General features: G+C 34.3%; 1 protein-coding gene across 2 annotated transcripts in view; it reads right to left on the bottom strand.

The window, feature by feature from the left end:
• Positions 1-21,668, bottom strand: part of lingo1a (leucine rich repeat and Ig domain containing 1a) — a 489,573-nt gene extending 467,905 nt beyond the window's left edge. For both annotated transcript variants that reach the window (XM_015343759.2, XM_015343762.2), the window contains exon 1: positions 20,969-21,668. The gene's annotated coding sequence lies outside the window, so the exon portion shown is untranslated. The remainder of the gene's footprint in view (positions 1-20,968) is intronic.
• Between the last annotated feature and the right edge of the window lie 1,440 nt (positions 21,669-23,108).

The raw sequence follows: 23,108 nt of genomic DNA, 5'->3' as shown, positions 1-23,108 counted from the left end.
TTAAAACCATAGACAGCCTTTTATGCTGAGTTCCTATGCCTTTGCATCCATTCCCAGAGTACATTTGTAACACTGCAACACAGACTCTGGAAAAAGGTAGGGACTGTAATGTTATATTTAGAGAGAGCAGATTTTCTTTGCTTTACTTTAGTGGTGCTATTTTTACTGAAAATCTAGTTTGTTTTTGTCCTACATACTGATTGCCTTCTATTTCCCAGCTTCTGTTGTTCTTTGCCCTCATCTTTTTAATGAAAGGAATTTCTTCCACAAAAGCACAAAATGTGCCTCTAATGCAGTATTTTCTTGTGAGATCACAATGTGATGATGTGACACTCCTCCACAACCATTTCTTACTCATTTTTCACTCAGATTTCTTTTACAAACCATGCAAATGGCAATTAAATTAAAAGGCAATCTGTTGTAAAGAGAAAAATGCCAGGAGGGACCTCAAAACAGGAGCCAAGGGTGTCATCACCATCTGTGCCAATCTTCACTCAACGCTGGCATCCTCTGCTGTGTAGCTGTGAAGGGGAAGTGACAAGGGCTGGCCACAAAAAAGTAAAGCTTGGAATGTACTGTACTGTAGCTAAACCAACACCCTGTGTCCATTTTTTTTACATGTGTATGAGTCCTTGCAGCACTCTGCTCTAACACATAGCTTAAAACATCTACAGTATTATTTGACTTCACAAAATGTAAACAATTCCAAGTAAAACAACCTTCTCCATATTGCCTTGTCAATTTGATTCTACTTGCCCTGCTGGGACTGCAATTCAGAGGAGTTAAATAAAGGTCTCTTTGAATACGGTTTGCACCAAATTGCATACATTTTGAGATTTAAGGAACTGAGTTTCACTGCATCTAATATAAACTTTAAAATAGAACCATGCAAAATGATTTGCCTTCTGAAATTCATATGCTTCTCACAAGTAGTGTGCCAGCCACAAGACAGCCCTTTTGTCTCTAGAGTAACAAGGTTATTAGGAATTATTGAGAAATATCCCATTACCTTATGTTCACCGTTTAATGAAATTACATCTTGTTAATTTGATCTTGCACCAATGTTAAATGTTTATTGTTCTCATCATTGATGTGGCAATCCAGAGACCAAGGACTCTACAGTACAGTACTCTACTCTACAGTACAACTAACATGCCACTAGTACCGTTAAAGGCCTCTAATAACTGTAAATTAAAACTGGGTGATGATTACAGTAGTTACTTAATTGGATAGATGGTGAAGTGACATTTTCACATGAGTGTGATTAGTTATGTTTGGTATCTAAAGGGCCTCATGCTGTTAGTTGGTAATTGGGCTTTAGAATTGCAAGACTTTGTGTGTATCTGGGGAGATTTTTGTACAATAAAGTTTCCTGTGCTGAGCAGTATAGTCCTTGTGATTTTTTTCCTGTTTTGAGACCCCTTCAGCAACCTTTTGTAGAAAATGAACAATTATGGACTATTGCTTTTAATATCACCTGGGAATCTGGGAAAACAAATTAGTCCAGAAATATTTTGTATTCGGAGTTTACAGACACTTATTTCAATTCACCAATGTGTGGAAACAGAATACTTTTTAATATAATGCATTTCATTATTGGATAGAGAAATCCCATTGTTTATAAGCTGCAAAGTATTGTAGGTCAAAGTAGTTACTTCTACTTCTTATTTTGGGTTTTTGTTTCTTAAATGGAGCAAATCAACAATATAAAACTACTTGTAACCTGAGAAAACCATTTATCCAAGATCATTAAAGGCTATTACAGACTTTAAAAAAAAAAATAATAGAGGGCTTGTGTTTATTCTGCATTTATTATTTGCAAGTCTTATACCAGCCTTCAGTATACATTTGTCTATTCAGCATTTGGATCTTTTGATGACCTATTCAAACCACAATGTCATTCACAAGTCCCCTATACACACAGTTCAGTTTACACAGAGCTGAACTTTAAAACTCTAAGTATTCTTCTTTAAATAGCAAAGGCAAATATATTTGTATTACACATCAAGTGTGTTGCTTTTAGTGAAGAATTTGTAAGACTCGCTAATGTACAGAAAGCTCTATGCTATTTTTAAAATAATACATCAATAATATAATGATCTGACAATATAAAATGTTGAAAGTATTTCTAACTATTTCTAAGTGAGTTATGATCGTGTTCTGCTATTGTTCTCATGACTAGAAATTCATAAATATAAAGTACACCTAAACAAATAAATTATAGTATAGGATGGGCAGTTATTCCATACTGGGATTATATTTTTGTTAAGTGTGATAAGGACACCCATACTAAGAACAAAATGATGCCTTAGCCTTTTTCTTTCTTCTTATAACAGAATTACAACTAACCATTTCTATTAAAACCATCTCTACATGTAATGTTTTGATGTTTCCCATTGGAAAGCCACCACTGAAGCTCTGCCTTTATATGTCTAATAGATGTTGAGCTAGCTTGACTTTATTTAAAATGCACAAACTGCTGTGATAAAATACCTTGTTAAAACTACATGAAGCAACCATAGCGCTTAGCTAATACGAAATTACTTTTTAAAGTTTAAATTTGTCTTTGAGCCCAGACTCAGTAGTCCCCTGTTCTGCTTAGAGAAAAAAAGCGATTTCCTTATGAAAAGCAGAAATATATTTGAGAAAAGAACTATTTTCCTGCTCTAAAAAGGCAGCAACAAGTTAGATTATCACTTATGTTACAGATATGCCTACTTTGAATAAATCTACATTTGAATACCAAAAAGACTGAATATTTGTAAGTAAGCTTATATTATTTTCTCTTTAAGCCACTGTTATAATTGCAATATTCTCCATTACAATGTCATTTCATTATGCAAACATCATTCCAAAGCATGAATAGAACACCATTGTATTGTTGTTACTGTACTTAAATCAGTAACATTTCAACGTCAAAACTGCATTTCTATGCAGTTTTTCAATTTCAAGAACCAGTTGCAATCTCATAAAAGACTTTCTCAAAAGCTGATGCCATTTATACCTATACTTAAACATGAATCCCCTTTAGAGCAGTCCCATTTGTTCTGATTGTTTTGCTTTTGTAAAAGCCATCTGATTGTTTCTAACAATGTCACAGATGTTCTGGAACTTGAATCGACCCATTGCAAAAACATATTCATTGTTTTCTGTTTGCAGTCAACGGTGATTCTGTTGAAGTTGGCATTCTTTATTCTTCAATAGCAGACACTGAAGCTAATAGGGTTTTCTAGAAATGTTGTACCATCAAAACAGATCTTCCACAAATATCAAAAGTCAAACAAAAGTTAAGAAAAACAAGTCCTAAAATATACATCCAGAAAGCTCTTCACTTGATTATACCTTTGTTTCATTATCACTAAAGGCGAAAATATTTTCATCATTTAGTAATTATACCAAATGTTTTATTACCATATTCTATTACATTTGATCCATCTTATTCCTATTATACTGAATTATTTCTGAATTTCTTTATAATAATTTTATTCCAATTGACTTCAGTCAACCATAAGCACTTATTTCTTTAATTACTGTAACATTCTGTGTATCATTTTCAAAGATCTTGTCCTTTAATTCAAATAAGGTAAAATTCTAATATTTTCCAGCAATAAAAGATAAAATATTTAATTTAAATTTTCAATAATTTCGAGTTCTTTTGGCATATAGAATAATCAAACAGTACTAATTTTTAGGTTTTTGAAAAGATTACTTTGTTACCCTGGTAATTTAAGACACACATTTGAGCAGAACAAAAGACCAAAACTAAATTAACCAAATGATTGTAACTACCAGAACAAAGCAGTTAAATTTATTATATTTAAAGACATATTCCATTATTATGACAAGGAATCAACATCAGAAGAGCAATTTCTATTGCAGTAGTACTTGGGTTAAAGTGATATAAAAATTAAGCATATCTAACTAGAAACTACAATCTTTAGTTAAAGTACTGTATGCTAATTATTTAAAATCTGCACAAAAAAAGTAAATGGTTTTTGGCCACTGTACATAGCTGGCCTTTTGGGTCATTAACTCTCATCTCAGTTATGCAGTCAAATGTCATTGCAAACTGAAAATCTTATTTTCCTCCTCTGTAAGGGCCAAATTCATAGACTTCAAATTCAATGACCAAGTTCATAGACTTTCTTCTGGTGGGACTTTCAAACACATCACAATGATGGCAGAGCGGTGGCTCCATTTGGGAAAGTTGCTGGTTCAAACCCCATGGCTAGCAGAGGAATCCTACTCCATTGGTCCCATGAGCAAGGCCCTTAACCCCAGCTGCTCCAGGTGCACTGTATAAATGGCTGACCCTGCACTCTGGCCCCAAGCTTCTCTCTGCCCCTGTGTGTCTCATGGAGAGCAAGTTTGGGTATGCGAACAGATCTAATTCAAGAAGTTGTATATGGCCAATAAAGTCAAAATCTTATAGACCATAAAGGATTCTTTTAATTACTCTATTTACATACTGTATTTATGCATATTCACTTTCAGGAAGATAATGCATACTTAATAGTGTCTAACACTAATCTTCATAGACCATTCTGTCAGAAAGCATTAAATAACCTCATTAGAGAGACAGTTGACTGGGTACCAGAGATGATTTAACCTGTTGAATGCTAGGTTTTGTCAAAATCAAGAAAGGACACAGAAAGGATGCAGGTATACCCTGATTTAATTATATAAGTGTCAGTATGTAAAGGGCTTGACTAAAATCCAGGTTCCACTGGTGGACTTGCCTGCAATTGACTCCAACCATCTTTAGTTATCTTTAGCTTGGGCAGAACACCTTGATAGTCATTCGTCAGTGTGATAGAAATCTGTGGGGTTTTGTTGTAACAAGCCCAATCAATAAAAAGGGCCAAATGTGATGGTTAAGGAATGAGGAACCAGTCCTCACAGAACGTCACTTCTGGTGTTTTTTGGCCAACTGACTGCACAACATTACATTACATTGATCAACTCTTAGGAACTCACTCGCTGCCCTTTCTGCAAACTTATCCTGAGGTGATAAAGAAAGAGACGAGCATATTCTTATACTGCTCATGTAACAATGGCTTTCTTGCAAAAGTGTGAGTTATTCTGTGGATGCTCTACTCACCAGTCTTTACAGGAGAAATGGGACTGTAGTCAGCAAGTTAGCATCTGCAACCTGATATGAAGCATGCATCATGAATGTGCAGTACCTGTGTATTGACTGTTCAATATATTGTCAGTGCACACACTACAAGAGAGACAAATTTTCCTGATAATTGTAAAAATGTATTGTAGTTATAAAAAACGATGTTCCTTTTGATGTTTGGTATATGTTAAATGATTGTGTACAGATTACAGTTTTACTCTTTTTTATAGACCTCAGTCTCCAGAGTACAAACATTTATCATCATATAATATGTGATCTCAAGTGGAAAAAAACATTCCAAGGTACTTATCCATAAGAAGATAAGTCCATAAATGTTACAAATGGGAGTAGGCAATTCATCCCATCTACCAGCTTTGACAGCATGAATAGATACTTTTTCTAGACTCCCACAACCCTTCGTGTATAAAGAGCTTACTATTCATAGTTTTAAATGTACTTGTGGTTTCTGTTTCCTCTGGTTTGTGTTTCACTGTAGATTCCTAAATCAGGCTCCCCTGTAAGTCTTCACTGGACAAAATTGATATAGATACCCAGACCAAGTAGGATATATTACTTTAAGCCCAGGAATGTACCTAGTCACTTTTTTATGTATTGGTTCCAAGAACAGCAAATTATTTTTTTATAAATATACTACATTGTGTGCTCTATTCATAACCATTACTGCCATTTTGTTTTCAAAGAATTTAAAAAAGTTATTTGAGCTAGACCTAACATTTTTAAATCCATGCTGGCTATCACTCAGAATCCTATTGCCATAAAGGTGATCCTCTAGTTTAGCAATAATTTCAATACTTTTACGTGTAACATAAGTAAAACGTATCAGCCTATTATTACTTCTGGTTTCTGTTTTATATGGATGTGTGTTACATTAGCAATTTTCCAGTCAATGGGTTTTACCCCTGTCCAATTAAAGCTAATCCTATTAAGGCTAATAAATAATTCAATTGGTCTTCTGATATCATCTTAGAGTCAAGGATATCCTGATGAGTTCACAGTAAAGAAGGTAAAGAACAAAGACTCAAAACTCAAAGTAATTTGTGAATTTATCAAATCAAAATGACAAAATAAAGTTCCCTTGATAAGATTTCCTTGATTAAGAGTAAGAAAATATCTAACTACACATGGTGCAATAAGGTACTAATACAGAAAGATTCGCAAAAACAGACAATTTACTCTTAATAGGTCAAACCAATCATTTTCTGACTTCTGTAAGTGGAGAGACTTAACAAAACAGCATGTATCTGAGTTTCTGTTTATCTTTTAACATTTCATAAGAATTCAGCATTGTTTTGAGAGCAAAATCTAAACATACAGCAGACATAAACCTATTCATTAAGCAACTACTGCACCATCCAACCAGATGGTTGATGAATCTGGTAATCAGAGCAGCTGACAGAAACCTTCTGCATTATCTAAGGACATGTCACTCTGATGGATTCACTGCCCTGGAGATGTGATAGATTGACAATGCCTGACATACAGTACTGAAACCCTCCCCTGCTTTTCAACTCAGAAATATATATATCTATATTCCCCAGTCAAAACCCATTTCCCAGTGTAATGCTGAGTCATGCATTACACTGGGAAATGAAGTCAATTTTGATTCTAAAGAAGTACTGTATTGCCGCTTCAACAACAAACCAAAAATCAAGAAAAACAAAAAAATGATTCCAGTCTGTTGTGCCGGAGGATAATTTTATGTGAAATCATTTTCACTAATTTTTTAACACATCTTACTTTAAAACCTTTACAATAATTAGTTAAATAATTAATTTAACTATGATCAGAAAACAAAACATACTTTTAACATGCGTGTATCCTAAACTCCTGAACTGATTTATTAGGCAACATTTACAGCTTTCTCAGTTGTGCACTTCCTTCCTAAAGACACATAGCATCATACTAATGCAGCTTCCTTATAAATCTCTGTAGTATATCAAGAGCATTTATCAAGAACTTCTCTCTTCACATACAGTATTAGTGAAGATGTGGTTTACAGTGAAGAATTAAACATATTATTCTCATTCTTTTGTACATCATTTAAAACAATGAATAGCCCTTCATGTACAGTATATACAGTATGTTACATTAATTAAGTAGCAGAGCTACTGCCTATATTAAAAACCCCCTTGGATCCTGATTTCACTTGCTCTCAGCATCTATGCAGGGCAGGGCCTGGTCAGTACTGGAGTGCAAGACCTCTACGAAAAAAGAGGATGATGCTTAAGTTGTGTTAGTGAACTAATAGGTGACTCTATTCTCACTGGGCCAGAATTTCTAAACAACCTGTTATGCTGTCTGGGTAAAGTGAGGTCCTGCCTACTTAATATTGAAAGATCCCCCTTTTGAAGGTGTTTGGTGTTGTCCATGATCTCCTGTCTAAAGTCCACTCTGAGTTTGTACAGTTTGACTTTCCTAATGTTCCCTCTGAAATGAATTGGTGAAGCAGTTACTCACTTTTTAATATGATCTCTTGTCTGGTGTGCCTGCTGGCACATGTCTGCCAATCATCAGGTTCTGGTGCTGAACCTGAGAGATGATGTGGGTCCCTTCCTATACCTAAATCTCTTTTAGACCCTTAAGGACGAAACGTGAGAAGATAAATAAGAAATTATAATAGTTAAAACCTTGAGAAAATGGGTCAGAGAGATGATGCAACCAGAAATTTTAACTGTTTGCATGATCACTCTTGGACTTTCACTCCAGACTCATTTCTACTGGACACTGGTATGCTTTACGAACTTTCCACGCTTTATCCTGCAAAGTTATGGCGTTACAACTCTGTAGAACTCTGTTAGGACAATAACTTGTGGGTGTTGAGAGATAAATGGACTGCTCAATCAAGCTCATCACAGGTTACTGGGCACATTATTGTGTCACTAAGGTTATGCTCACAAAAGGATTTTGCTTTTCCTGTTATTTTACATAAATTATACATCACACATAAATTGTCATTGATCAGAAAACTTTGAGGGCTTTGATTTCTCTCATTTGTTTTTCTTCTAATTCTTTTGCAAGTGACACCAAACCATTCCTGGTGAGAAGCAGGGGGAGTGTGATATGTTTTATTCCACCTTTGTCTTGACATCTTATCTTTGTGATACAGAAAACAGCTGAGGAAAATAATGAGATGCATATAGATTTTGTTGATTACTTTTATTCCAGTCCTATTGCTTGAATTTCTGTCATCCCATGGATATGGCATTAGCTTAGCAAATATTAGGAAGGAGAAAATAATGAGGGCATTTTAGATGTCACCATAGCTATATTATGTATGAACATATATTGATCCATTTAACAATATTGAATAGACTGAATACTGTAGTGTTACAGAAACATTAGTGCTGGGCTAAACAGTTTTTAAGATAATTCATTTTCAAGACAAACACCCTGAAAAACAATAAATATTACAGGTAATTCAGGAGCTATGTCAAAACTGCATTGCTAGGTTCCTTGCATTCGTAATAAATCGGCTTAACTGATGCAACTATGCAAAAATAAGAATACAACATTTCCTGCATACTGTGGATTACTCCTTAGGCTGTATTGATCTGAAAGTCGCGAATGCTTATAATTGATATTTTACTTTAAGGATAGTAAAGGCTAAATGCAAGACTATTCTACACCTTTAACAGCAGTCTGATCCAGTATAATAACACTGGGTGTGTGTAGAGAGGTGTAGTTGAATAAAAGGTGAGGTAATGTTTTTTAAGAACGCCCCAGCCATATTGTAATTTGCACAGAATATAATTACCATCAACCTCCTGCTACATCTTCTAACCTGCTGTGTTTTGGCTGGCTGCACACACTATAATGAGTACCACCTTTCAAGCATAGCTGATACCATCATGCATTTTCCGAATGCCAGCTGAAAATCCATCTAAAATTTCAATAGTATCTTCACTGCTGTTGGATGCTCTTCACTTCATTTAATTGAATCTTGTAAATTGTAAGATTTTATAAACAATACGACAGCTGTAAAGCAACAGCATGGTAGCAGGGCACTTCATTTATATATGACCACATTTTATGGAACTGTTGTTTGTTATTTATGAGGTAAGAGCTTTGTGATGGCATGGCATGCACAGCTATACAAGAGAAAAAAGGCATTGTATTCAGGACACTTGAATCCAGACTGTTTTTATTGTTTTGTTTGCAATTGCATTGCAAAACTCATCCCTGCAATCCATCTACTGAATGACTTACATTTGCCCATCTAAAATGAAATTGAAACAACCCTGGCTTTAGAAGAAAGAATAAAATCTAATCATGCTTAGATTAAGTGATATTATTCACTGTGAAGTCTATCATTTTAGCTAAATAATAGCAGTGGAATCAAATTCCAATGTGCATCCTTTTATTATCCCCCACTTCCCTTTGCAGACATCAGCTTGCCTTTGAAGTACTCCATAGCTCTGGCGATTATGCAATGGTCTATTACTCTGGCAGGGCTTCTTATACACTGCAGTGCTAGAACTCCTATTTCAGCCTCAGTAATTACCTTTTAGTAATTACCAATCAATAGATCCAAGTTATAGACTTCAAAGGTGTGACCCAAACCAGTATTTAAGTGTTACTCTGGAGGGAAAGCAGCGTTGCACTATGGTTTATGAAGCTTTCCTAACTAAACTATAGAATTTATATTGCAAAAAATAGGAGATTAAATCCCTGCAGTAGAGGGTTGCACAATACCATCCTAAAACGTTTAAAAATCATACTTTCTGCATACTTTAAACAAATTACTTCAAGAACTATCAGATTCTGTAACAGTTGTGTGATATCTTCTTTGTTGTTGTGACACAAAATCCATTGACTTCTATAATTTGGTTTTATATTTTAGACTCATTAGTTTGGAATTTTTAATTGTTTTCTTTAGCTCACACCAATGGCCCTTATAATGAGGGATAACGAGGAAGACGAGACCTGCTTCCTGCACCAATAGACATACCAACTCATCTGTCTTGAGATAGGCTGCCAGCTCCATAGAGTTTGACAGAAAAGATAGTCCCAAATGCATCTCCTACAAAATGTCATTATAAACCTCAGACTCCTAAGACTATGTGGGAGTTACTTTTTACCAAACAAACTACACATCACAGTTAACGGTGTACACGCTCCAGATAATTAAAAATATCATGCAATTGAACAATTTGTTTTAGAAGCCCATCTATGAATTTTAATTAAACCCATTTATCTATATTTTACAAATGCAGTGCAGTATGAACTATATTTCATTGTTCAATTCCTCTTTGAACACATATGAGTACTTCAATTCTATGGCAGGTCTATTTGCAGGCAAAATGATCTTAGAGCCTCCCCTTCTTAGTCAGTAATAAAGCATCCCACGGTCTGCTTGCTGAATAAAATTAATACTTTTATTTATCTCCGACTTTAGATTTTAAACCTTTTTTAAAGGTTGTGCAGCTGGATTTGTCCTACTAGTGGATTCCAGTGGATCAGTCAACATATATATTTCTTCAACGAAACATTTCCAGACTGTCAAGTTCTACCTCATCAATATAGATCAATAAGCGCTTATAAACATTTGGTTGTGGTAAAAATATTCTTAAACAAGCAGTTATATTTCTTCAAACATTAAGCATGTACAGAATAACTAACATGGACTGTGAGACTTGAAAATGGACATTAAATGTTACATCTGAAGAAAATGGATAAATAAGAGAAGAAACACTATTATATAAACAAAAGAAAAGCATCTCAGATTTAGTTTGTTCATATTAACAATATTATTCTTATAATAACGCAAAGGAACAAGTAATAGGTTTATTCCATGCTGAAAAGAGAAGAGAGAAAACACAACGTTTCAGCTGTGAAGCCTTCTTCAGGTCACACCTAAGAAGCAGACTATGCATGCTGATGCAGCCACCAACCTGTTCTTATAATAATGTTTAATGTATATCTTATTAGCAGAAGCAAAGTTAGATAAGTTTTTGAAAATCTTAGTTGTATTTTTCTTCACTCAAGCGCATCATTATTTTTTGTTGGAATACATACAGTACGTAAATCTTTGCATCTACGAGGATGCATTCTGAAGTCAACTTTATTATTTCACCCATATACTGTACACTGTCACGACTATAGTCCCCCCTCCTTAAGGGTGTTCCAGCCCTTTCACTAAAGACTTCATTCTCTGCACCTGTTTCCCATTCCCTGCCCACCTTAAAAGCCAGGCGCTGACGCTCTTCCGGGCTCTGCATCTGATTTCCGTATCGTGCGAGTCCGGGACCTGGAAGCGCCTGGTCCCGTTAAGGTTTTAACCCCTGTTCCTGTTCCTTGTCCCCTGTCCGCCGGTTCCGACCCGGCCTTCGTGGTTTTAACGTCGTGTTTTGATGGATCTCCTGGCTATGGACTTACCTTCGTGTTTTGGATACTCTATGGATTACTCTTTGGGATTGTTCGCCTCGTCCACACCTCCCCCGTGCACCAGCGCACCTTGGACACGCCCCCCTGTCTTCAACCCTGCATGACGTTTCCCTAGTGTTTCCCCCACTCCGTCGGACTGTGTCGTCCGCATAGGGTCCGGAAAGAACTGTTCGTTACAGTACACATCATGCTGGAGTGCATGCTCACAGTATATATACACTGTGCAGTATATGCTGAGCATCAAAAAGAACATCACTTTTAATGCACATGCAGTATTTTCAGAAAAATAAAGTGGATACTGGATATGTATTAAATGTTTATGTGTCATTTTGGCTAATGTATCATTTATGTTTGACCATGATATGATCATGATTATGACTATGATTTAAGAAGTAATGTAACTTGTCAAGTCTATTAAAAAACTATTTTTAATCAAATAAAAACCTAAAAGGATCAATATGCCACACTTATCAGGAGAACAGGACCAGTTCAGTATCTTGTCAGTATCCAGTCACTTCCAGTATATACAGTAAGTCTAATATACAGGAAGTCATGACTCCTTTTCCAAAACATATAGTTGCTAGAGAATTACTCTTGTTGTGATCAATGGCAACCTGACTTCTCAGCACTACACTGATCAAGTTCCAGGGCCTCAGACGTTGCCCTTCCTGTGAGTTCATCCTAATGTTACAAGATTAGCAGGGTAATATTGCTGCTCATGAAATAATGGGAGACTAACCTGTGACTTTCATAGTAAACCCCAAGATGATTGACCTTGTTGATGTCAATTTCATTGTGCCACTTAAATGTACCTGAAGAGTCACATGTCATATTTGTTCCCCAAAATGTCAGTGTACTTTTTGTGTACATACAACAACAAAAACAAATGGTCATTTTCCTGATGTGACCATGTGAATTTGTTGTAGTTTTTTAAGTGATACTATTAGTTTCATATCAAAAATTTTTTTTTACAAAGTTGTGATATCTCAGATTACCTTTGGCTTTAAACTCCATTTTTGAGTTGCAGATTCTACTGGAGCATTATGAAGTTTCTGCTGACCTGATTATATACAGTGACTGTGACCTAAATTCAAAATTAGACTTTATAAATGTTGTCAATTTTAAGGAATGTCCATTAAAAAGAATTAGCCTGATAATTTACTGGAATACTTCAGATGTAATTTAAAAAAATAAAAAATACACTTCCAAAAGTTAATCAAAATAAAAGGCACAATACTTTAAAATGTATTTTCTATACAGTTATAAAAAATTCAAAACCTTGGTTACTTGATTTTCCAGAAATAAAACAGATTAAAAGAAACATTTAAAGCACTTACTCTGACTTAAAAGTAAAAGTAAAGTAAAAAAAAACAACAATTAAAAAAGCACTACACCCGATCAGATTACTTTCTATATAAGGCTATTTCTATGTACATATGATGCTCATTTATGAAAAAATATGCCTATTGTCTCATTCTTAATTTGGTATGTAACAATGTGTTATACATTGCAATAGAGCAAGTATTTTAAAGCATCATATGCAAGACTGACCATTCCCTCATCACAGATAAATTGAAACGAGGCAAAGAAGGCTTAACAGCCAAAACATGTTTCTTTTCTTCTCTTATCAGCATTGAAAAAAACTTCACTTGTAGCTTTAGGAGCACTGTCTGTACCTATAAACAACCACAATCAACCAGGATACTTGCCTACTAATATATAAACCAAGTATAATATGCATTAAACCTGGTTTCCAAAGTTTTTAATAAATACAATGTAAATATTTAAAATTTGGAATTTCCAGCTTCTTCAAGACAACTCTTTTTAATGTTTGAGAGATCTAATTTGAAAAGATTCCAAACTAAATTTTTCAACTTGTTGATACATTGCAAAGAATATAGAAATATTAAATATTTCACAATAACAATAACTTTTGTATGATCACTTAACTTAGCAATTCCTTTGATATGATCAGGGGATAAAATAGATGTTTCAGACAGCTGTTATAGTTAAATTTTCATCTTCACAAAAATAATCAATTCATTTACTCATCTCTTGTATTTATGTTATTGCTTATTATTTTGATCTTCCTTAAACAGTCTATAGTTTTAAGTTTTAAATTTAGAACGTTTTAAGTTTTAAATATAGAACATTTTACTAATTTGTATAATTACAAACAGTTTTATTATTTATAGCATTTCTTGTAATAAAACTTGAATAAAATGATGTAAATCAATTCAAAAGGTGTCCTATCCGTGGTCTCCAGGGAAACCCTGTGTTCTGTGTCCTTGTAAGGCAGCCACAGTTCATGAATTTGCTCTTCTGAAGCTTCTTTTTCCTCTGGAGAACAGAGACCTAAAAGAAAGCTCCACAGAACACAGTACAGTCCTCAGGTGCTGAGGTATACGACTGTCATATTTTATGTTCTGCTGTTCTGTTGCAGGGAAATAGTTAATGTGTGAAATACTAAATAAACTCTTGCTTGTTTCAGCTGTGCTGTGTTTTCAATAGAGGAAAATAATGATCTTTAAATATAAGATAATCATTTGCATAATCATAACATCTGTCTTCATCAGCCCATTGTTATTTTTGTAGATTGATTGACACTAATGCCTTGTAAGGGGAAACATGGCAATGCAGTGTCCATGAGCTCAAAAAACATTTGGAATAAAGTCAATAGAGCTAAATATTTTAAGGAAGATCAGAATTAAATACTATAGTGAAAGAAATATCAATAGTTGAATTGATATTTAATTTCCTGAGAGAAAATTCAATTCAGGCTTGTATAATTAGTTTTAAAACTGCATGTCTACCAATATTTCAATGAAAATCTACATCAATAACTGCAAAAATGAAAGCAATCAATGAACTTCTGCCTGCAGGAATTTGTGTTGATGATGTACTGATCTCAGATAATTTGATATTATTATAAGCCTTTTGTCCTTGATAATGAAATAAACAGTCCCCTTAAACATTTACCAAAACATGTTCATATTACCTAAATAAATGAGGGGCATATCCCAAACATGCCAAAGAAAAATGCAGATCTACAAAGAGATTCATGTTACCTTGCTTCTTGCTGATCATTCTTGCTAACAAAGTCAGAAATAAACTCAAATCCCTTATTTTAAAGGAAGTGCAAAACGACTTCTAATAGCCCAATAACCAAAGCAAATGATAGAATTTTCCTCTAGCTTTCATTCTGAAAGGAGAGATAACTTAAAAAAACTCCTAGGGAGCCAGATGATTTTGCAATGCAAAAATGTAATTAGTAGCGAACAGCTAAGCCACACCACATGATTTTCAATGCTGTGGAATGGCACAACAATGCCATCCTATTGTAATTAGATGGTAACATAATATTATATGACACAGCTATGCAATTACACAATTATTCTGCTAGGACAAATTTCACAATAGAATAAACCACTGGTGCTTTAGAGTTTACAGCTGTGTAATTATTTTATTACACTTGATTTTATATAATAATCTGAAAAACCTCCAAATGATATACAGTATCAGTTGTTCTGAAAACAATATCTGCATAGTGTTGTTTCACTCTCTATTAGAAATAATTAATACCCAGAACATTAAAAATACTGTAGCTTGACGAATTTTATATACTGTATACTGTAGAATTTATTAAATACTCTCAAATGTATTATCCAAGATACGAGACTTGATATAGTTTCTGGGCTAATAATATTAAAAATAATATTATTTGTCCTTTATAAAAGTGTCCTTTTATTATTTCTAATCACACGGATAGATAGACAAAGAGACAAGTACTGCAGTACATAAACATATGAACAGAAGCTGAATCAGATATATTAAGCATACTTTGGGGTCTCATTGATAAGACTGGACCAAATGATTAAATACAGACTCTCCTTGGTCACACAGTTAAAAGTTTTGCAGAACTATATTAAGTTATAAATGATTAAATTATAATGGTCAAACAAAGACAAACAAATATGACCATAGAGATTGCCAGGTGATATCAACATGCACACACCAACACACCAATACTGTAGATCCTTTTACACAGACTGCCTTCTCTAAAGCACTGTCTTATGATACAGTTAGCATGGAGACCAGAAGTGAAAGAGACTGACCTCTTCTCATCTGCTCAAGTGTAATTTCTATCAACTATAGTTTTAATTGAGTTTAGGCTGCTGTTTTTCTTCATGATTATGAACATCTCAGCAGTACAATACACAGATGATGAGTATACTAGATCACATAAAAATAAAACAGACACTACAGTACATATCAACATCACAATTAAATGCCTCACACAAGTGGTGCTACAGATAGAAACAGCTCATTTGTTTTTTCACCTTTATGAAGCACTATTTGTAAGATAATTCATTTTTTTAATATTTCATTCTTCAAGTGATTAATAACCATTTTGACTTTTCATTCCTAATACTGTAGACAAAATATATGAGCAAGATATATGGGTTTAATTTTAAAAAAATGACATACACATTGTTTCAGCTGTAGAGCCTTGTTCTGGAGTGTGTGGGCAAAGGAATTGGCCTCTGCATTTTCCTGTATGCACACACAATCAGTACAAGCTTTGGCAATGCTGTCAAATTGCATTTTTAGGGATATTTTACATGACCTAATATGTACTGTATATAGTAAATCCTACATTCACTACTTCAGAGTGAAACCTAGATAGTTGCTTGAAATATTTTAACATATTTGAACATATTGATAGAATAAAGCTAAAAAGAATTAAATCTAGGTACAGTATTATACAACTGAAGGAGCAGGCCTGTGACTGTGTCTGGTGTGTTGGGCATACTACAGGCTGGCTCTCATCTTTAGCCTTCAACAACTTAGCGGCTGCTTATTTTGAATGGCTAGAGCCATATTCTATAAGAGCCTAGTGAGTCACGTGCTGAAATCAATAAATCAATCCTTCCTGTGTTAAATAGGATCCCCAGTTTCAAATCCTCATTTTCCCTAAAGATTTCCCTACAGTTCTTCTTTATGTTTAAATGCAAATCAGCAGCCTATTTAATGTGCTGTGTCAACCTCTGACATGCAGGGAAGGGAAAGTGAAATTTATCCAGTTTTTTTTAGTGTTTTTATTTTGTAAAACACATTCATTGGGTTCTAAGGTAATCGCTGGGAAATGGAAGAAGGATATAAATCAGCAATGTCAATTATCTTTCAGATTAAGTTAACACCAAATCCCAGTGGTATTCATGCAATAGATCACTAGTTAATGGCTGCCAGGCAGCATCAGCTAAAACTACAGTGTAACCAAGTCAACCAGATAGTTCTGAGTAGCTTGAATATGTGATTATAAGATTTCCCCCACAGAGACTTCTATTCCTAAAACATACATTTCTGATTCCAATCTATTTACAACAAATAAATTTGGCAGCAATATCAATGATTTGCAATTTTTGAAGTCTCTTTTCTTATAATACTAATGTCTTAGATGAAGGAATTTCTGAGACTTTAGTTAATCTGTATAAACATCCATCTTAATTTGTAATCAAATTTTTAACAAATGAAAATGTTTTTTATATATCAGAAAAAAAACAATAACAGTTAAGGGGCTGGACATCTTGACAAATGATTAAAGAAACTGTCAGAGTGAAAGACTCTACACTTACTGTGAATGCTTATCAAGATGTATTTCATGGCAATTTTCCAAAGTACCATGCTTTTGTGTCTTCAATAATATGCATTTGTCATGCTCCCACATGCTTCGATAATTCTTATAGCTGGATGACTGAGCAAAACCATCTGAGATTTCAAGACATAATTTTAAGATTATCACCAATTAAAATGGCTTTAAATAAATAAAAAAACGTTACCACTGATAAAACTGACAAGGTCTTCATTTTAAAGCTATATGATAGCTAAGCCTAACTAATTTGCAAAATACAAGACACATAAACCCAGAGTTAAGTCAACAGTGTTTATTTGTGAGCACTGTCCTTAACATCAAATAGTTTGTTACAGGAGACAAAGGGTTTTATTATCTAAATAGTCTGTATTATACCAATACCTCAAAAACACAAAAAAGTCCTTTAAAACTTCCAAACAATAGTACTACTATCTTTAACAATAATAAAACTAATGTAATATTCAGAAATGCACTAAACACACTAAAAACTTATTTTTATTATACAAGTTTAAATCTGATGTTGTAGATTATTTAATTAGAAGAAAATAGAATCCAGTACTGTTTCCTTTCATTGGGACTTTTGCAAATTAACACTGTGTTGCTGTTTTTTCATCATAATAATCCCCTATGTAACCAGATAAGTCAGTTGATAACAAAGTCTGGTTTACAATGATGACCCATCTATGAGGCTTACACACTTACACTGCTGCTATACATGTATAAATTCATTAAAAAAACAATCTGCTTTAAAAGTTTATCACATGTGAACTCCAGTGCTTTTGACAATAAAATCCAGCTCACAGATTTGCAACCCACTTAGCATCTGGTACCTAAGACTGTTGACTTATAATCTTCCATTTCCACTAAAATGCTTTCAGGCATGCAAAACTACAATAAATAATAACACAATGAAATCACTGTACATTAGGAATGAGCTTGGATTTCACACTCCACAAGTCCCAGAGATCAAACCATTATGTAAACACATGCATCTCCACATATCAATATCTGAGCAAGAATTTTACAGGACAGACTTTAACTCCTGTAGAAGCTAATAACTCCAGTCATGAAAATTGAATAATGCTTGGTGACATACAGAAGAAGGAATCTGAAATGTGTCTAATGGAGTTTTACTTGGAAGACCCAGACAATTTACTTCTTTGAGCAGCATTCAGATGATGAACATTTTTCCAATTTATGAGTGACAGATGTTTTATGCAAGAGTGTTATTTTAAGTATATGTGTAAGCTGTTAAGTGACCATCCCAGTATAAAGCGGTGTGCCCTGTTTAAGACAACATGATAAACTACTAACATTGGTCAGCCTGAAACTTGCTACAGATTCTCCATTTTGAAACTATCACTACTTTGTCACCTTTTTCACTTAGAACATCACATAGAATAGACTGGAATTTTAATATATACTTAGCTCCAGCTGCTCATATTTACATTATTGTTAACCAAACACTTATCAACAAAGATATCGCAACATCACAATTTTTATTTGCGCCAAACAGGAAGAAATGTGAAAAATGGTGTAACATCATGACACAGAACAGTCTATTCCATAATTAATGAATAGCAGCCTACACTGCTTAATATGACTATATTAAGTTTAATATGACCTTAAAATAAAATGCAATCAATTTACAAAACATCCGATACTGCACTATATACTCAATTAACCACATACTGTGACATAATGTGAGGGAATATATACTAAAATACATTCCAGTACCATGATGATATACATTAATGGAAAATGGAAAAATAGCAAATAATCAATTAATATTGTGCAATAAATATAAATGACCATGTTTAATTTGCATTTATAATTAACCATTACTGGGTTAATGAGGACACCATGCTGTATGTAGTGCCATCTTTTGGATGAGATGTTAGACCTAGATGCTTGGTCATTAAGGATCCCATGACACTATTTAGCCCAGATGAACCCAGTATCCTGGCTAAATTCCACTTTGGGTTTGTAGAATCCTTAAATTTACCCTTGAATTCAATTGGTGAGGCAATCTTTGATTTACGAACCTCATCTGTTGTGTACTGAGAACGACTTTGAGATCCTTTGGAAAAAAAAGCATTTGACAAAAGTGCAAGTAATGATCGCAAAACTTCCTAACCCTGTACAGCCAGAATGTTTGAGTATGGTAGATTTATTTCGTACAACAATTTAAAAAAAAAAAGCTGAACAGCAGAAAAAGCAGCTTCAGGTGCTGCAAACACCTGAAAAATATAATCTATAGCAATACTTCAGTGTCAATTACAAGGACAAAGAAAATATCTAAGTGGCTTTAACAGCCCTGGATTTTGAAGTGGAGTCAAAATAAGCCACTGTGAAAAATGAATGTACTGACTCGGTTATCCCTCACAGCATATAGTTATTCTTTAGAGACCTGAAAAATCTTCCATAAAAGTATGTGACACTTGCATCACAAATGCTGTCATTTTTAAACCTATCTTTTCTCACTACAGACAGCAATCCACCTTCCAGTCACAGAAGTGCTATGTAGAAAAGTCCAGTGTTCTTACATATATCAACACAAAACACAGCCTCTTTCAAATTTAACAGTATTTTCTCTCTGGCTGATATTTGCAGTTTTGGATACTCTTCAAGATAAGCTCTATTAAATAATAAAAACCCACAGATTCTCTTTTGACAATGTAACTATTAGACTCTTAAAAGACTCATAGAAGAAGCTGTTATAATGTTTTCACAAAAGTCATTGTTATATTCTACAAAGGATTTTTCCAAATCTTGATCTGAAATGGACAAACAGTGCCAACATATGGCAGTTCCTGAAAGAGGCTACAGTATATACTGTACTTTTTTATAAAACTGATAACTTAAATATTAAATCTTGCTCCAGCAGAGATATTGAGAATATACAGTATATGTATATTATATTGGTATTACACATTAAACAAGAAAGCCAGAAATGTAAAACAAAAGTTGAACACAAATGGGCTCTTTGCTGCCCAAAGTGTCTTCTGCTGTATTTCTCACTAAAATACTGACTAATGGGCCAAAAGCTAAAATTAAAGTACAACAGATTTTCTTTCAATGATTTCGTTTCTCCTGCCTGCATCTATAATGTTACTAACAACAAAATATTTCCAACAGACAACAGGAGCTCCAAGTCTCTTATTTGTTTTTCAACTTTACTATTCTTCCCTTCCAAATATAATATGATATCCTACCCTTAATTTTCTTTAAGTGCATAACACTGTATATATTTTCAAACATAATAAATCAACTTCACTATATACCAGCAGAATGTGTTTATGAAAATTATTTCATATAACCAGAACAAAAGGACTACGAAGACATTGAATGATTTCCCTTAGTGATTAGCCATTATTATTAATGATTGCACTGTAGTGAAAAATGTTTAGTCATCCTTGCTTAAATGGAAAACAAAAACATTCTTATTACTACACACAAAGACTGTTAGTAATGAAGCTGAAGACAATCAACCAGTCCATATTTACACACTTCATCCTTAGTGCAAACCTTGCTGTAATGATAATATGATGGATAAACTGTATGTCATAATCAGATTAAGTTAGCTTTACAGATGGTGAAAGCTGATTGTGTAGGTGCTGTATATGTGTGCATGCCTGGGTGACTAGAAAAGACTGTGTACACAGTCTGACATATCCACATCTAGCTTTCTATTGAATGATACAGGACACCAATGTTGAGAAGCATGGAGATAAAAACTAAACAATAGTCCAAAACAATAAAAGGGCATCAATCAATCAAGGACTTACCAGATCCCACGGCAGCACGTCACCCAGCAGGGAAACGAAACAGGAAAAAAGATGTTATTCTTTCCTGTTGAAATCAAAGGAGGCCACAGATGATAGCTAGTCTCCTGTCTCCCTGTCTTTTCTCCCTCTCGCTTTCACTGCCTTCAAATGAACAGCTCTGAAACTGCACTGCAGCCAGAGATGCTGAACTTGGGAGTGCGCTCCAGATAATAGCTTTCCAGACGAAAAAAGGCAGCAGCTAAGCATCCAGTCTTAAAAATCCCAAGTAATTCTCCTGCTTTCGTGCAATATTGAGTTAATCTCCCTTTTTTTAAAGTGACAGTCTCTCCTCAGCTCCTCTCAATCTCTTTTCCTCCTCAAGTGCAAACAACAACAGCAAAAAATTAAATTCCTTAAGAAGAGGTATTTTTGTTCCAAGCTCTTCCTAAGTCAGACACCAAAAGTAGTAGTAAAGGGCAATAAAGTCTTGGGAAAATGTTTGGCTCGCTTTCTCCATCCTCTCTCCCTCTCTCTAATGCAGTGGTAAGCAAAAAAATGAACAACCCACAGCTTATAAATAAACAACCTTCTCCCTCCTCGCTCTCTCAGTCTCTCTCAGTCTCCGTGCCTCCTCAGGGAGAGAATCACTCAGCAGTACTCTTCTTAATTTCAGGACAGCCTCAACCTTCTTTAAGCAGACAACAGAGCCGCATACCTGGGGAACATCTACTGTATCTCCCTCCTACTATTCTCCTATCCTGTTTATCAACCTCTGGCAGTGCTGCCACCCCACGAAATGTTTCTGAACCTTCTAAGGTTAATTACTTAGAAACCTAACTGCCACCATAGCTGAAAGCCCCTGTGGAGTTTGTAGAAAATATCCCTGCTCTGGGTTATCCCTGGGTTACAGTGGACAATTCAGTCACTGGGGTCAGGTAAACTATGTGGGAGGTCTTTTTCCTCAAATGACATGTCAAGTGAATAACAGACCTTAAAACATAAAGTAATGAAGCATTGCTCTATGCTTAGAGATTTTATTTCTCTAAATTTACAGGAGATGGAAGCATCACTTGATTTTAACCACCATAAAGATCTGACTTAATTGTACAATTATTATGCATTTCATTGTTCATATGTATTTTGGTGTGCTAAATTAAAAGCAAACATGTTGATTATTTTAAACGTTTTTTAATTATTTTGCAATACAACTAATTACTGGTTGCATCAACACTTTAGATCTCAGAAAAAGTTCTGTAGTTAAAATAAATATTTGAAGTAATTTCATAGGATTTTTACAAATATGACCATCAAGAATAATTTTCAGATTCTAGAAAATAAAGAAATAAATCAATTTTAAGAAGTGCTACAGTATCTCTCACTCTACATGTTGATTACAATCAAAGTAACTGAAGGCTTTGATGTTTCATGTAATTAGATACCAGGTGGCAACTTCACTTGTCCCATCACAAATCAGTGATTGAAAAGAAAGCAAGTCTCAATTATCCATTTCCGCTGTTGATTAACAGTTGTTAGTCTAAAAGTTGCTAAGGAATAAAATTTGGAAATATGAGCACAGATAAACCTCAAAAGGAACAAAACTATCTTTTTTTTACAAAGATATCCTAACAGCACACTTACAAAATTACATTTAGTGGGTGGTTCTGGATATTTGGATTTATAATAAAATATCTAACATACCTTCTACTCTTTTAAAGTAGAAGACAAGTTAAGACAAAGTTTCTTAAACATACTTTAATATATTGTATATAATATACACAGCTATATGTGTATACATGCATGCTAAGGGTTTAATCTCATGAATAACAAGAAGACAGATTGTAAGTAAAAACCCGACACTGAGGGCAGGGATAAATGTACACAGCAGTTGAACAACCTGAAATCAGTGCAACCACTTACAGCTTCATGTAAACTAAGCAAGGGGATAAGCCACTGGTGCAATGCAATCAGTCCCAGTAAATAGTAGCACAACTCAAATCAGGCTAGGGCCAAGAGTGTAGGAATGGATCTATTGCCAAAACTTAAGCAAAAAAATGTTTTCCTTTCCTTCAATCTAAAATGGCAGTTGCTAGATGTGCCATTGGACCAACTATCCAGTGATAAAAGTATTCTAAAATGCAATAAGTGCTTTATGTTAAGGTTA

The sequence above is a fragment of the Lepisosteus oculatus genome, chromosome 5, assembly GCF_040954835.1.
Source record: "Lepisosteus oculatus isolate fLepOcu1 chromosome 5, fLepOcu1.hap2, whole genome shotgun sequence".
NCBI classification, from domain to species: domain Eukaryota; kingdom Metazoa; phylum Chordata; class Actinopteri; order Semionotiformes; family Lepisosteidae; genus Lepisosteus; species Lepisosteus oculatus.
This window is presented reverse-complemented; position numbering and strand designations above follow the sequence as displayed.